Raw genomic sequence first — 13,274 nt, 5'->3', positions numbered from 1 at the left:
TAAGGTGTATTAATACTGTTAATGTTAACACAATGAATACATGAAATAATAGTTAGTAACAAGCAAGGACTTACCAGTGATTTCTCATTGTCATGATTAGATTTGGAAGCATAGAGACTAAAGACAGAATTTAGAACTCAATTTTATCTGACCTTGGGAAGTGGTGACTTTATAAATAGTGAATATGGTGACAGAAGAAAATGCCACTCCTTACATTTTGGTATCTGTTGATATGTATTGAAGATGTCCTGTAGTAGCATACCTTAATTAAATTATCTCCAAGTGTGTAAATACATTTTTGGGCAAACTTTTTATTTTAAAATGTGAGCTTTTCCACAACCATATGCATCCGCAAAGTCTTTAATTGACGTCCTGGGATATTATTATACCTTTATAGACAAAGAGGAGAATTCCTCACAGTAAAATGCTTTGTATCATCCTGAAACCAATAGAATAGTGGAATGATTTATTGAGATTATTAAGGAATGCTTTGTGTTAGCAGAGTGTAACAAACAAAATTAAAGTGCAGAATTAGAAAATAGAAATGAATACTACTGAATGACTTCATATGCAAGACTAGAAAAAACTCCATTTGAGTTATTAAAATGGACAAAGCCTTCACCCAGTGTTGGATGGTGTAACAGTCAAACGAGCATGAGCACAGATTGAGAACAGAATTTGAAAGAGATTGATAAGCAAATTACAGATATTGATTCTTTAGATGTTTCATTTTTACATACGTGTAGCAGAGTGGGGCTAAGGCTTAATATTGTCCTACTTCTATGCTGTATAGCAGCATATTTTGGGCTTGGGTCTGCTGCCAAATAAGAAAACCTACCAAACCCAAGCCCGTTCATGAAAACAAGACATCAGGAGAAGTCCTGGATGCTGTGTCTCTTGTAGCTCCTTCAACATTTTCTTACCTGCAAAGCCCTGCAAACCTCAATCAATGCCCAAAACATGCCTTTTCCACACATTTCTGTAACAAAATCTTCTGAAACCACAGGGATCTGCAAAATTAATTCCACATAGCATTCCCCCACTTGTTCCAGTAAAAATGCTACCCCATTGTGCGGCTGGGCCTAGTGCCCCTTACCGTCACAAATCAAACCAGGTTGAACAAGAGCCACTCTTCTTTCCCTCTGACAAATGTGAAGAAAATGTATGACTCTATGCAAAGCTTGAGGTTTGCATGGCATTGTGTGTATATTGTGATGTTCTATCTGTTATAGGTAGGAAGTTACTGTGATTTTAGGGATCGCCACCCATTAGGGGTCAAATATGCATGATAAATGGGGCTGTATGGCAATGGTGAAACATCCTCTGGTGACAAAGTGAGGATGGAGTGTCTGAATTCTTTAAACCTATATACAGGTTTGTACCTTAATCAGCAATGTAGTTAAAGCCCATGACAGTTGAGTCTGAAATATGAGTTCTATAAGCAACAGAAGTTTGAAAAAAAGTGAATTATAAGAACATATTAGTGAATAAACATAGATAGATTTGAGGTAAATGTGTGAATGAAACGGAGTCCAAAAGATTTAGTTTTGAAATGACAAAGTCTTCCAACTTCTTCATTCACTATTATAGTTTGGTTTCATGTTTACCGATATGTTTTCATTTAAGGCTGTCGGGAAACAGTGCTGGAAATTCTGCTTTGTTCTGCTTTATCTTTAGAAAGTGATTATTCGAAGATTTTTATATGGAGGACTTTTCAGAGAAGAAAGGCTGGCAGCCATAACAGAGTGCTGACAGGTTGCGCATGAATAGAGGACATGCTTCACTGCAATGCACTTGCAGTGAACGATGATGCCCAGAAAGCCACGAATGCTCTTGAATGTGGGAAATGTGTGGTCATTTTAGATGTACCTTTCCTTATGGTCAATGGTATCCTTTGTTCTGCAAGTATGTTACAATGTTGATGCAACCAGAATCTTACTAAACGGTTATCTGGTTTTAGGGGTCAAAGGACTGTTTTTTCAGCATTTTGGATTACGGAGATGTATCCTGAACAAGGGTGATGGAGAAAGATTTCACACGTAAAGTGACTTGCTGGTAATCAACACTCTCGTTAATAATATTAATGGACTAACTAACATGTTTTGTCTTATTAATATTGCATTACATGACATATTAGATATCTAGGGGAAGCTTGCCAATGTGCTTTTACTAAATATAATCTGCTTGCACTAAAATGCCTGCTGATACGCAGGATTTTCTACTGTGCAAGCGTCTGTCATGCCCACATGACATGCTTGGTGGGAAAACGTTTGCTTCTGTGAAATAGAACTAAGATGGCTGTTATGTGTCGTAATGTGCAAGAAGCTTGCATCACTGCTTTGCTAAGCTGTTTGATTTTGCTTAATATCTAACGCAATAGTTAAAATAAAGTCATGGGAATAGAGTAGAAAGAAATGGTATACAGTGCATTCATTTATTCTATGTTTCTAAAATTGTTTATTTTTCTATTTTTACATGTTATCAAAATTATGGGCCTAAATGCTTTGCTGAACTCCATATTTGGAGAAACTGCGCCTGTGCAACAAATGTCCTGAAGCCACAGAAGCTGTAGCCTTGAATTATGGTCAAGATGGACATGGAAGGCGGAGAAGAGTGAACTCCTTGCCTCGCCAGAGGAAGCTGAATTGATTAAATTGTTTAAAAAGATCTTTGATACATTTCACTACCGGGAGGAATAAAGAACATGGGTAGATAAAAGTTATGTGAGGGAACGACTTGAATACATGATTGACAAGTTGCTTCTAGAAAAGTATGGTGTGATGGCTAGTCCTCGTTCTCTGTCCAATAACATTGTGGGATTCACACATTTGCAACATTTGGGTGGTACACTGACCTGAAAAATAGTATAACTAGGGTAGGCTTAGTTAGTTAGATTGTCCGACTTGTCCGAATAGCTGACCTGTCACTGTCCCAATGCACGCAATAGGTGATCGGGAGCAGAGTTGCTGGTGGTGCACTCTGACAGAAGATTCGATAACCCAATCGGGGTTCCGGAGAGGAGATCGATGACCCAATCGGGGTTCGACTGTTAGCTGCAGAGAGGGTTTACAACGCTGGCATTTTGAACTTTAACTGCAGTGCTGGTCTTAGCCTGTGGTGGTCCTATCCTGATCCACTTTGGTCCGTAACCTGTCCTGATTCTGGCTTGCACCTGTTCTTTTCTGCTGGCACCTGTACTTTGGGATTCTATTTCTTTGACTCAGCCTATGACCAGGGTTGGTAATCCCACCGAAATAGGTAACTAATAAGTGTGGGTTTGTCATTGTACTGTTTTCCCTTTTCTCTTACCCATCGTCTGTTCCAATGCTTAACAACATTTTCTCACCAAGTTATTGCAAATATTATGATTTAAATCTGCATTAGTCTAAACAGAATAAGAAATTAATTTGAGTTTCTTGTTTTATAAGTCTTTCAAAGATTTACTTAGATAAAGATTTTAAACCCTTCCCGAGTTTATGGTTATTTATGAAATGCTAAATGTTAATATTGCTACCTATTTTCTCTCTAACTCCCTTGATCCTTTAAGACTTTAGGTATCGGTGACTTGGATTGGTAAGATAAATGGTACAAAAATCCAAATGGTAAAAACCCTAATTGATTTGAGTGTAGGTTTACCTGTTTAATATATTTATAAACCTATGGGCCCAGGTGAGTATGTTTAGCAGGTGAGCCTGAGCTCTACTAAGGGTGTTGTTGAAAAGAAGTTTTAAACTATTTCTTTCACAAGTAAACTACTAAGACTTGTATTGTGTGGGTTGGCATAGTGCCCATTGTTTAGATATTTTCAAGACTGCTACGTGCAGGATATTGAAATTCCAGTCTGTGTATATATTGCTGAGTGTAGGAAACATCAAGTTGCTAATGATAGGTATTGAGTAGGAAACATTAAGATGTTAATGGTATTGGGGTTGTGAGTGTGGCTAAAATTCCTAGTGAAGGAACAGACCAAAATCGAAAAAGCAATTACATATATTTATACTTTTTGTGAATATGTGTACATGGTACTAACAATCGGGAGCATCAAAATGTTAATAGTGTTCCTTGTTTTGTGGTTCTGTGACAAGTTACTAAAGATATCTCTCATTTGCTTGCGCTCTACTACACCCTGCAGACTTCCTTGAACCCAGTAAGGATGTGATGTGCCGGGTCCTTTATCTCTGTTATTTGAAGTATGGTTGCTGCCTCTTTTTCCCCACTTCTACCACATACCTTCATATCTAGTGCATGTGATGATTGGTATGGACAGTAGGAAGGGGAAAAAGAGCATTGCTTCCATTTGATCCAGAGGCCAAGTTTCTAAAATACTTTCCGGATATGTACAATGAAGTGGCGAAGAGAGGCACTAGCATTCCGGGCTTAACGCCTCTCTCCATCACTTCTGAAATGCAAGGCTGCACCATATTTACAAGAATGTGGTGCAACCTTGCGTTTCCCCCTGCAATGGCACTAAGTTTAGCAAATTAGCACCAACGCAGGCACCCTTGCACCATAGGGTGCCTGCGTGCAGGGGAAGATTGTTTATGTGTAGGAAGGTGCCCCTTCCTGCACATAAATAATCCTAAAATGCTATTCTGTCACTTTCATGCGTGCTGCTTCATGCCGCACACATTAAAGTGATAAAATGTTTGTTTTTTTAAAAGATTGTTTATGAACAGGAAGGGACACCTACCTGCTCATAAACAATGCATAGCAATTTGCTTGTTTCATGTGTGCTGCACAAGGCAGCACACATGGAAAAAGCAAAAACGAGGAGAAATAATGCATTTCTCCTCGTTTCGCCAACATTAGACCAGGATTTACCTGGCCTTCATTTTGGCCCTGCCTCCTATGTGTGCCACACTTGTAATTAGGGGGCAGTGTCAACATGAATGGATGTTACAGTGGAAGGCGCACCGCAACATCCAATGCCCACCCATTTTACACTAACATAGATTGAAAGGGGGCTTTATTTACAAGGCTGCGTTAAGCCATGTTAAGTGGCTTAACACTGCCTTGTAAACAAGGTGCAGCCCCTTTCACCACCACAGCGTCAGTAATAGTAACGTTTGGTGGTGATAGGGGCTTGTACATTTGCTCATTTATTTTTAATTTGATCTTTTTTTTCCCACTCCTCATCAATTATTTGCTTATAGAGAAATTCTGTTCACACGTGCTTCGCATTCATGTTAAAAGAGAAGTTTGACATCAGTGTCAAGTACACCTAGAATATACATTAAAACTAAATTTAGTGATTTTCAAGAAAATAAGGTAGAAGTATGTTTAAAAACATAAGCACCACTCTGGAATCAGCATAATTACTTATTTTATTTTATTTAAAGAGTTTTATATAAAGAGTTTTAAATAGCGCTGGCTAGACCCGAAGGTATCAGAGCGCTTTACATAAGGCTCCACATAGTTGCAAAGTTACATCAGTTACAAGTTACCAAAGATAAAAGTAAAAACATTTAAGGAGCATAGAAGAAAAGGACAATGGGGTGGGGAAGGGAGAGGGGGTAAGGGAACAAGGGGTAGAGTATAGATATGATGGAGAGACAAAGGAGAAGTTGGCCAAGTCCCGGGTGGGTAGGTGACGGCTGATGGGGTATCCACAGCTCATCTCCTCTTCAGCTATCAGGTAGCTCCACCGGGCATCGGTCACATAGCTAGGTCTCAACAGAAACACAATAAAGGGAAAGAAGGCAAGAAGAAGGGAACATAGAGGGGGAAGGGGCAGGGTGAAGGGGTAGGAGGGAGGTACGACAGAGAGATGAAGGAACATCTGCTCAAAGTCCGGCTGGGTAGGTGATGGATGAGGAAGAATCCACAGCCCATCTCTTCTTCAGCTAACAGGTAGCTCTAGCGGGCAGCAGCCAAATAGCTGGGTCTCCACAGTCGAGGGAAAGTTCAAAGAGAACATGTCCTGGAGGGAGAGCAGGATCCAGGTCAGGTGAGGGATGTGGTTAAGATCAGGTCGATGACCAGTTCTATTGTCCAGGAGTGGTAAGGCATCATGGAGAGATCAACTGAGGTGGCCAACCTGAGGTCAGGCAGGGGGTGTTGTGGCCTTGGTGTTAAGTTCAGTCTTGAAGTCCTTTAAGGACGCTAACAGGTCTTCCTTGGTCAGCGCCATTCCAGATTCAACACTCTCCTGGTCACCCACCTGTTTTTTCTCCGTCGGTGTGAAGTAGTTGACACCTTGGTTATGGCTATTTGAGTTGGCATAGATGCGTTCACTGCCCACCGCCAGGGAGTCCCGGCCCACTCAGATCTCCAGGGGATCCCTCTCCATGTTGTGGGAATCAGTCGCGCTAGTAGAGAGGTGACACTGGTGTTTGCCTTGTTCCTTCTTGGTGTCTGAAATGGTGGGTCTCCTCGAGGTAAAACTTAGCAGTGGCTCATGGCGGCCATCTTAGGGGTAGGCAAGAGCTGTGTGTGTTACCGTGTCCCACTGTACTTGGGCCTTCTTCAAATCCTTCTAAGACCTTTCAGGGGGCCTCAGTAAAGCTCTTCCTTATCCCCAGGCACTTCGGGAGTGTCTCCTGTAATATCTCCTGTGTGGGGGTTCTGACCGCCATTTTGGGGCATACAATCAGCAACTCATAATCTAAACAGAATAGTACTCTAATGAAAACATTCAAACTAAAATTATCACCAAATCAAAAGTTAGGAGACATGTGGATCTATCTCACGTTGATTGATTGCCCTATTGCGCATACATTCCAGACTGGGGATTTGCAGCTAAGGAGTAGCTATTGTTAAGTCTCTTCCGATCATCATTTTCAGCTATATTTCAGCTGCAAAAACATTGCAGTGTTTTGTGAAACTTTGGGTAGTAAGAAATTGGAAGTTTACAATGAAACCATTTATAGATAATTGACAACTGCAAATTTCATTAGTGGCAAAACTTCAAAAGAATTTTTATTTTCTTGAATGCAAGCAGGATGTGTTCTTTAAAGTGTGGTGTACATTCCTGGTGACATATGATTTCTTCTCCCATTATAAGTATTAATAAGATGTTAAACGTTATGTCTTACAGTATTCTGTTCTGCCTCATTTCCATTTATACATGCTCTATCATTTTGTGTCATGTGGTTTATTTGAGTGCAACAGTCAAGAGAGAGAAACAGGGAACATATTGAAAGAGTGCATTTTGGATATTGAGAAGGGAAAAGTCAGGAAAATAGGAATGGTGACAAAGTAAAGCAAAGAGTGGACAGAGAACATTGGAGACAGAGAAAGGTGAGAGATAGATAGAGAGACAGACAGACAGAGAGAGAGACAGAGAGCGGTAGAGAGAATCAGGCAAAGGTCAAGGGAGGTTAAGAGAGAAAACAGTCAAAGTGGAAATATTAGAGAGATGCAATAGCAAATTGGCAGTTATGGGGAGACAATCACAGCGATAATAAGCAAGAGATTGGGAAAGAGTGAGGCATAAGTTGTGGTGATTAGCCAAGAATTAAGGAACATTTAAAAAGAGCAAGAGAACAATTTAAATATGGGGAACCGTGTATATTCACAGAGATGACAAAGGGATAAGAGAAGAGCTGATAGGGAAAAGGATGACAATTAGTACAGGGTTTTAATGGAGGACGTCAGAATGGTATGGGGATGAGGGAAGTAATTGTAGGGTGTGAAAGCAGGACTGAAGAGAAGAGAAAACTGGGAATATTGATCAAGAAAGCATCCTTACTTATCTCATTTTGTTTGGTGCAAGTAAAGTAAATAACTGTATATGGAACAACTGATTTCCCATGAGTGGGCAGGGACTGGTGCTAGGGTTGAAAGAATGATGCCTGTGATATTGTCTTTTGCCTTGGTTGATACATGAGGTAGTTCGGTGTGCCGAGGTAAAATGGCTTGATTCAGGTGATGAAGATGAATAAATACCCTGAATGTGGTGCATTTTAATCCTCTTCTTTGATGGCAAAAAATTAAGATTAAGGGTTTCCTAGATGTCAAATAAGCCACCAGCAGAAACTCCTCCAAACTCCCACATTAGTGTGGTGATTTTTAGGTGGTAAACCCACCATAAATTTTAGGTGAATAGCTAACCTGTCTAGAATTGGTGTTCAACCACCATATCTGGCCAAGTTATCTTGGTAAAAGATTGCCATTAGTTTTTTAATATGCTATGACCAGAGGATACATAACTTTAGGAAATGAAAAATACAATGTGTAGCAACCCCCCCTTCCCCTCCCCCGGCTAAGATTTTACAAAGAGTGCCAGAACATCAAAAATGCCAGTTAAAATACATCTTGTTAGGGCAAGAGTTTCACAGTCCAGGGCACTCAAATACAGTATAGCTTGCTTCAGCCAGCATTTGGGCGGACCAAATTCAATCAAATTAAGAAAAATCACATAATATAATGACTAGTGCCTCCCTACCTCATCAGGCTGAGAGCACCACAGCTGGAATAAAAAAATAATAATAGTTATACCAGGGAGCATAAGCTAAAGTGACCCTTGCAACAGAACAGCCATAACAGCAAGAGCCCCACAACAGGTGATATTATTATACATTATAGCAAGGAGGCATCAAACAAAGTGACCAGTGCAATAATACAGCAATGAAAAAAAGGCGGAATGACACATATTCAAGTAAAAAAGGATTCCTAATTTGGCTATAGACAATCTTAAGGCACTCTCTTCATTTGCTTCGGAAGAGAGGAGATTGAGTAAAACCGAGCAAGCCAATGCGCGAACAATGGGGGATCAGGATCCAGCCAAGCCATCGCAATACACAGCCTGTAGATGGACATGGCGACAAATATTGTCTATTGAGCTCTGTATGCCAAGTAAGACAGAGGAGGGCGTTAGAAGTACACTTTCGAGTAGCACTTGGCCTGGAAAGATTGAATTTTATGTATTAACTAGCAGCCCGTCCCGACGTTGTACGGGTATGAATTACTGCCGGCCAGTAGTATACTGTTTTGTAGGATTTCGTTTTGATAGCATTTCTTATCTGTGACAGGCCTGTGAAACGCTCTGTTTCACAGTGCACTGCTGATGCACTTAAGAGTGCGCGTTCAGTAGTGTGTGAACTCGAGTTTCCTTACTTTATTTTTCCTTGCAATATTCTATAGCGCAAACTTGACAACATGGCATGAGCACAATTTACATTACAGAAGAACACATTCATTTGTGGTAGGCATGGGAAGACAACGCGATTTGCCTGGAATCACAGGATGTTGAGCTGATGCCGAGACTCAAACGTAGCTCCCCAGCTCTAAAGTTCGCAATTCTAGAACTTGTGGCGGGAGGTGTGTCTAAAAGTGTATGTCGGTGCTGGCCATCAATGAGAGAGACCTGTGCATTTTTCAAATGGGTGGTGAAAAAATATGAGTATGTTGCTGGAGATGTGGGCCGCCGTGCCACCAATGTACTTACCGGGGGAGAGTAAACACCCATTATTCCGCAACTTTCTTTCCGAATACCATCACTCCGCATACTTTCATTACGGAAGTACCATGACTCCGCAATAACATTATAACACATGGCATTACATTTTATATGATTTTACCACGCATTTATTTACAACGAAATTCGTTGTAAATGCATGAATGGTAAAAGCATGTTTTTTTAATGTTTGGATAAGGTAAGTATGGGTATAGGGGTATATGTTTTGGGGTACTGAGGTATATGTTTTGGGGTGTTTGGGTATTTTAAGGGTTCAGATATAGTTTTGGGTTATGGGGTCGAGCGGTAGTTTTAGGGTTTAGGGTTAGGTATGGGTTTTGGGGTACAGGGGTATTTTTAGGGTTCATGGCTAGGTTTGCATTTTGGGGTATAGGGGTATGTTTTAGGGTTCAGGGCTAGGTTTGGGTTTTGGAGTACAGGGGTATTTTAAGGGTTCAGGGCTAGATTTGGGTATTGGGGTACAGGGGTATTTTTAGGGTTCAGGATAGGTTTGGGTTTTGGGGTACAGGGGTATTTTAGGGCTCAGGGGTAGGTTTGGGTTTTGGGGTCCAGGGGTATTTTAAGGGTTCAGGGCTAGGTTTGGGTTTTGGGGTGCAGGGGTATTGTAGGGTTATGGGATAGGTTTGGGTTTTGTGGTACAGAGGTATTTTTAGGGTTCAGGGCTAGGTTTGGGTTTTGGGGTACATGGGTATTTTTAGGGTTCAGGGGTAGGTTTGGGTATTTGTGTACAGGGGTATTTCTAGGGTTTAGGGATAGGTTTGGGTTTTGGGGTACAGGGTATATTTATAGGGTTAAGATGGGTTAGTAAGCAAGCACACCAGGAGCTGTAATGTACAGAACCTGGGAAGAAAAACAATGAAATATTGGACACAACGCTCGCTTTTTTTTCCGTAATCCCACGCCCCGCACATGCCCATGCCCCCAACCCATGCCCACAGTACACGATATGAGACATGGCATGAAGGGCGGAACGTACCACACGCCCCCAGCGTTTGTCACGCCCCCAGCACACGCCCATAGCATAACGCAGACATGCCCCCAAGGGACTACTTTGCTGGCACGGTTCTTTTACCTTTTAAATGTATATGGTTGGCGTCCGCATAGCCTATGTCCTTCTGCTGCAACTGCCCTTTCCAACGCTGTATTAGGTGTTGTAATTGGTGCTGTGGTTCCTGAGATTACCCGCCTCAAATTTTTTGGCTCTCTCTTTATTATATTAGTATAGATATAAATGTACCCAATTTAACACAAGTAGAGAACATGTGAATTGAGTCTGCACCAAACTCTGCACAGCGCGGACAATGTGTACCTTTCCTGGTCCCCCATTTCGCTATTCTAGAAGGAGTTAAATATAAAAAAAAAAACTGTTTTTATAATATTGCCCCTGAAGACTAGCAGGCAGAAAATCATCTTGGGCGGTTTTAAGCACTAAGCAAAAAGCATTGTTAGAAATATTCAGTTTTTGTTGCCACTTGGTTGAGACTATAGACAAATCATCGGGCGTTAAGCTATTGAGAAAATTGTTAATGATGCCAATACGTGGAGGTATAGTCCCACAAAGTTTCCCAATCAATTTGCAATTTTCAAAGCCTGAGGGGCCCCCAGCCTTCCGAAGAAAGTAGGACTTAATAGCAAGATACTTAAAAGAGTCGCTATTGTCAAGGTTGTAGATAGATTGAAGTACTTCAAAAGAGAAAACCTCATGAGGTGAACAAAGGTCACCTAGTTTCTTTACACCCTTATGTTCAGGTTAGTGGGGCCCCTAGGTCCAAAGGAGTGGGCTCTCAGGTCCAAATGAAGGAGGGCAGTTAATTGCTGTAACTGGAGTGGTAGGCACCTAATGTCAGTTGTAAATGGGGGTGGGGTCGCACACTACTCACACACTGGCGGTGTCGCCCCTAAGGACTCTGGTCAATGTAGTAACGTGTTCGCGATGCATCATCTTTCGATCTTCTGCTATCTTCGCTGTCCTCGCCATCCCTGGACACGTGTTTCGGGGTATTACCCCTCATCAGCAGGGATAGGCCTAAAAGGATAATATCAGTTGTGCTTGGAATTCAGGTGATTTACATTCATTTTCTGTTGTAAGGAGTCCATGGGGTTGCAAAAGGTGGTGTGGCGGGGGGGGGGGGCGATCCGCTCAGGGCCGTCCAAGTTTTTGGGGCGGCGCCCTCCCTCCCCTGTCGCCCCGTATCTGCGGCCGCACAGGCGGCAAAAGCAGGAATCGAATGCCAGCACCCCCTGCTCTTACAGCTGCAGTAAAGAGTCCTTTGTGGAGTGAGTGGTGGGGGTTGGATGCTTCAAAAGGAATGGAGAACAATGTTACATATTGGGATAAGTCCTATTTGTGGCCCATCGCCTATCAGACCAAGGGCTTTCTTTAAAATTTAAATCAGAAGTGTAATCAGCATGATACTGATAGAATGATCTGTACATTTTGATATTCAAAATATTACACCGGGTTTCATAACAAGGTATTTGCAGAATTAATGACATGATGTACAAAACGTGTTCACGATTGCTGGCAGCTATTCTTTGATTGCAAAAACTTGTTTGAAACTCCATAAGGAAGGAGAATTTGGGAGGGGCATGCTGTAGGTATCCTTTCCAAATAGAGATACTTTAGGAGATGTATTAAAGTTTTGTGTCTGAAATCTGGTTGCAAAACATTAAAGATTTACTGACCCACTAATTGTTTCCACATGAAACCCTTTCTCATTTGCAAATGGCTTACCACCCCTATTAGAAGTCCATACATTTTCAATGTTGGAAACATGCAGAATGATTTTGCGAACGTAAAACGTTTTGTACATCATGCCATAGATCTTTTAAAATATTTCAGTCCCACAGTATATTCTAGGCGTGACTCTTTAAATGAGAGACACACGAATTAAACTCTGCGGCCCAGCCACTCACAGTGGGAAATCCCTGCTAGTTACATCAGAGCATCTATGAGACGAGAGACCACATGTCATTCGACTTTATTGAAAACTCTATGCACATCAGCATTTAGTATATTGCAGAACTAGATGAACAGGACATTCTGACAGCAATTTGAGTTCGTATTTTCTAGACTATAATTTTGGTCAAATTGAAAACTTTCCCATTTCACTCTCATTCATATTTGTGTTTTCGATCAGGATTCCTAGGCCTAGTATAAAATATCTTAAATAGAAAATCAAAAATGTCTGTGATTACTTGATACATTTTAGCATGTTTTTAGAAGAAAGTTCTTGTTTGACATAGAAACATACTGATCTACATACTGAACTAATCCGCACATATATAATTGTGTCAACAACCTAAAAAAAACACATCCCCTTTCTATAAAATAATCATTTCTATTTACAGAGTATGTGCAGGAAAGGAGCTCTTAACACACCTCATTGGAGGTGTTCAGGACAAGAACCTGAGTTCACCCTGCAGTACAAACTTGACTGCTGATTTATTCCTAAATCACTAAAATATTAATGAGTGAAAAAACCTGTGGGCACTGAAAGTGTTGTAGCACCGCCAGCCCCTTTAAAGCACTGCAGTTACATGATTGATAGAGTGTGGTTTACTTACTGTGTGAGAGGAGGCACGGGTACATCTACTCCCAGGCAGGCAATGCTGGTGCACAACACTCAGAATATCACAGAGTGAGTGAAAGGCTAAACAAAGCAGAACTGTGGTGAGCAACTTCCTCATCTCAAACACCAAGCAGCAAGCAGCCCCCCCTTATACTGGCACCAGCAGAGGCCTTCGGGGGATTGGAGCACACGTAAGGTCGCATGACAATGGTGGCAAGCTTTAGGTACACATTGCACTTAATTGTGAAAACATAAAGAAAAGTGATCTAGCCCAAGCAGTAGTT

General features: G+C 41.3%; 1 protein-coding gene across 1 annotated transcript in view; it reads right to left on the bottom strand.

Annotated features, from left to right (window-relative positions):
- LOC147668186 (sialic acid-binding Ig-like lectin 13) overlaps window positions 1–13,042 on the bottom strand; it is a 314,281-nt gene extending 301,239 nt beyond the window's left edge. Inside the window, exon 1 of the mRNA XM_086948718.1 lies at window positions 12,986–13,042. The gene's annotated coding sequence lies outside the window, so the exon portion shown is untranslated. The remainder of the gene's footprint in view (window positions 1–12,985) is intronic.
- Window positions 13,043–13,274: the final 232 nt, after the last annotated feature.

The sequence above is a fragment of the Lissotriton vulgaris genome, unplaced genomic scaffold (assembly GCF_964263255.1).
Source record: "Lissotriton vulgaris unplaced genomic scaffold, aLisVul1.2 SCAFFOLD_1220, whole genome shotgun sequence".
Lineage (NCBI taxonomy): Eukaryota > Metazoa > Chordata > Amphibia > Caudata > Salamandridae > Lissotriton > Lissotriton vulgaris.
The sequence above is the reverse complement of the archived record's forward strand: the minus strand, read 5'-3'. Positions and strand labels throughout refer to the sequence as shown.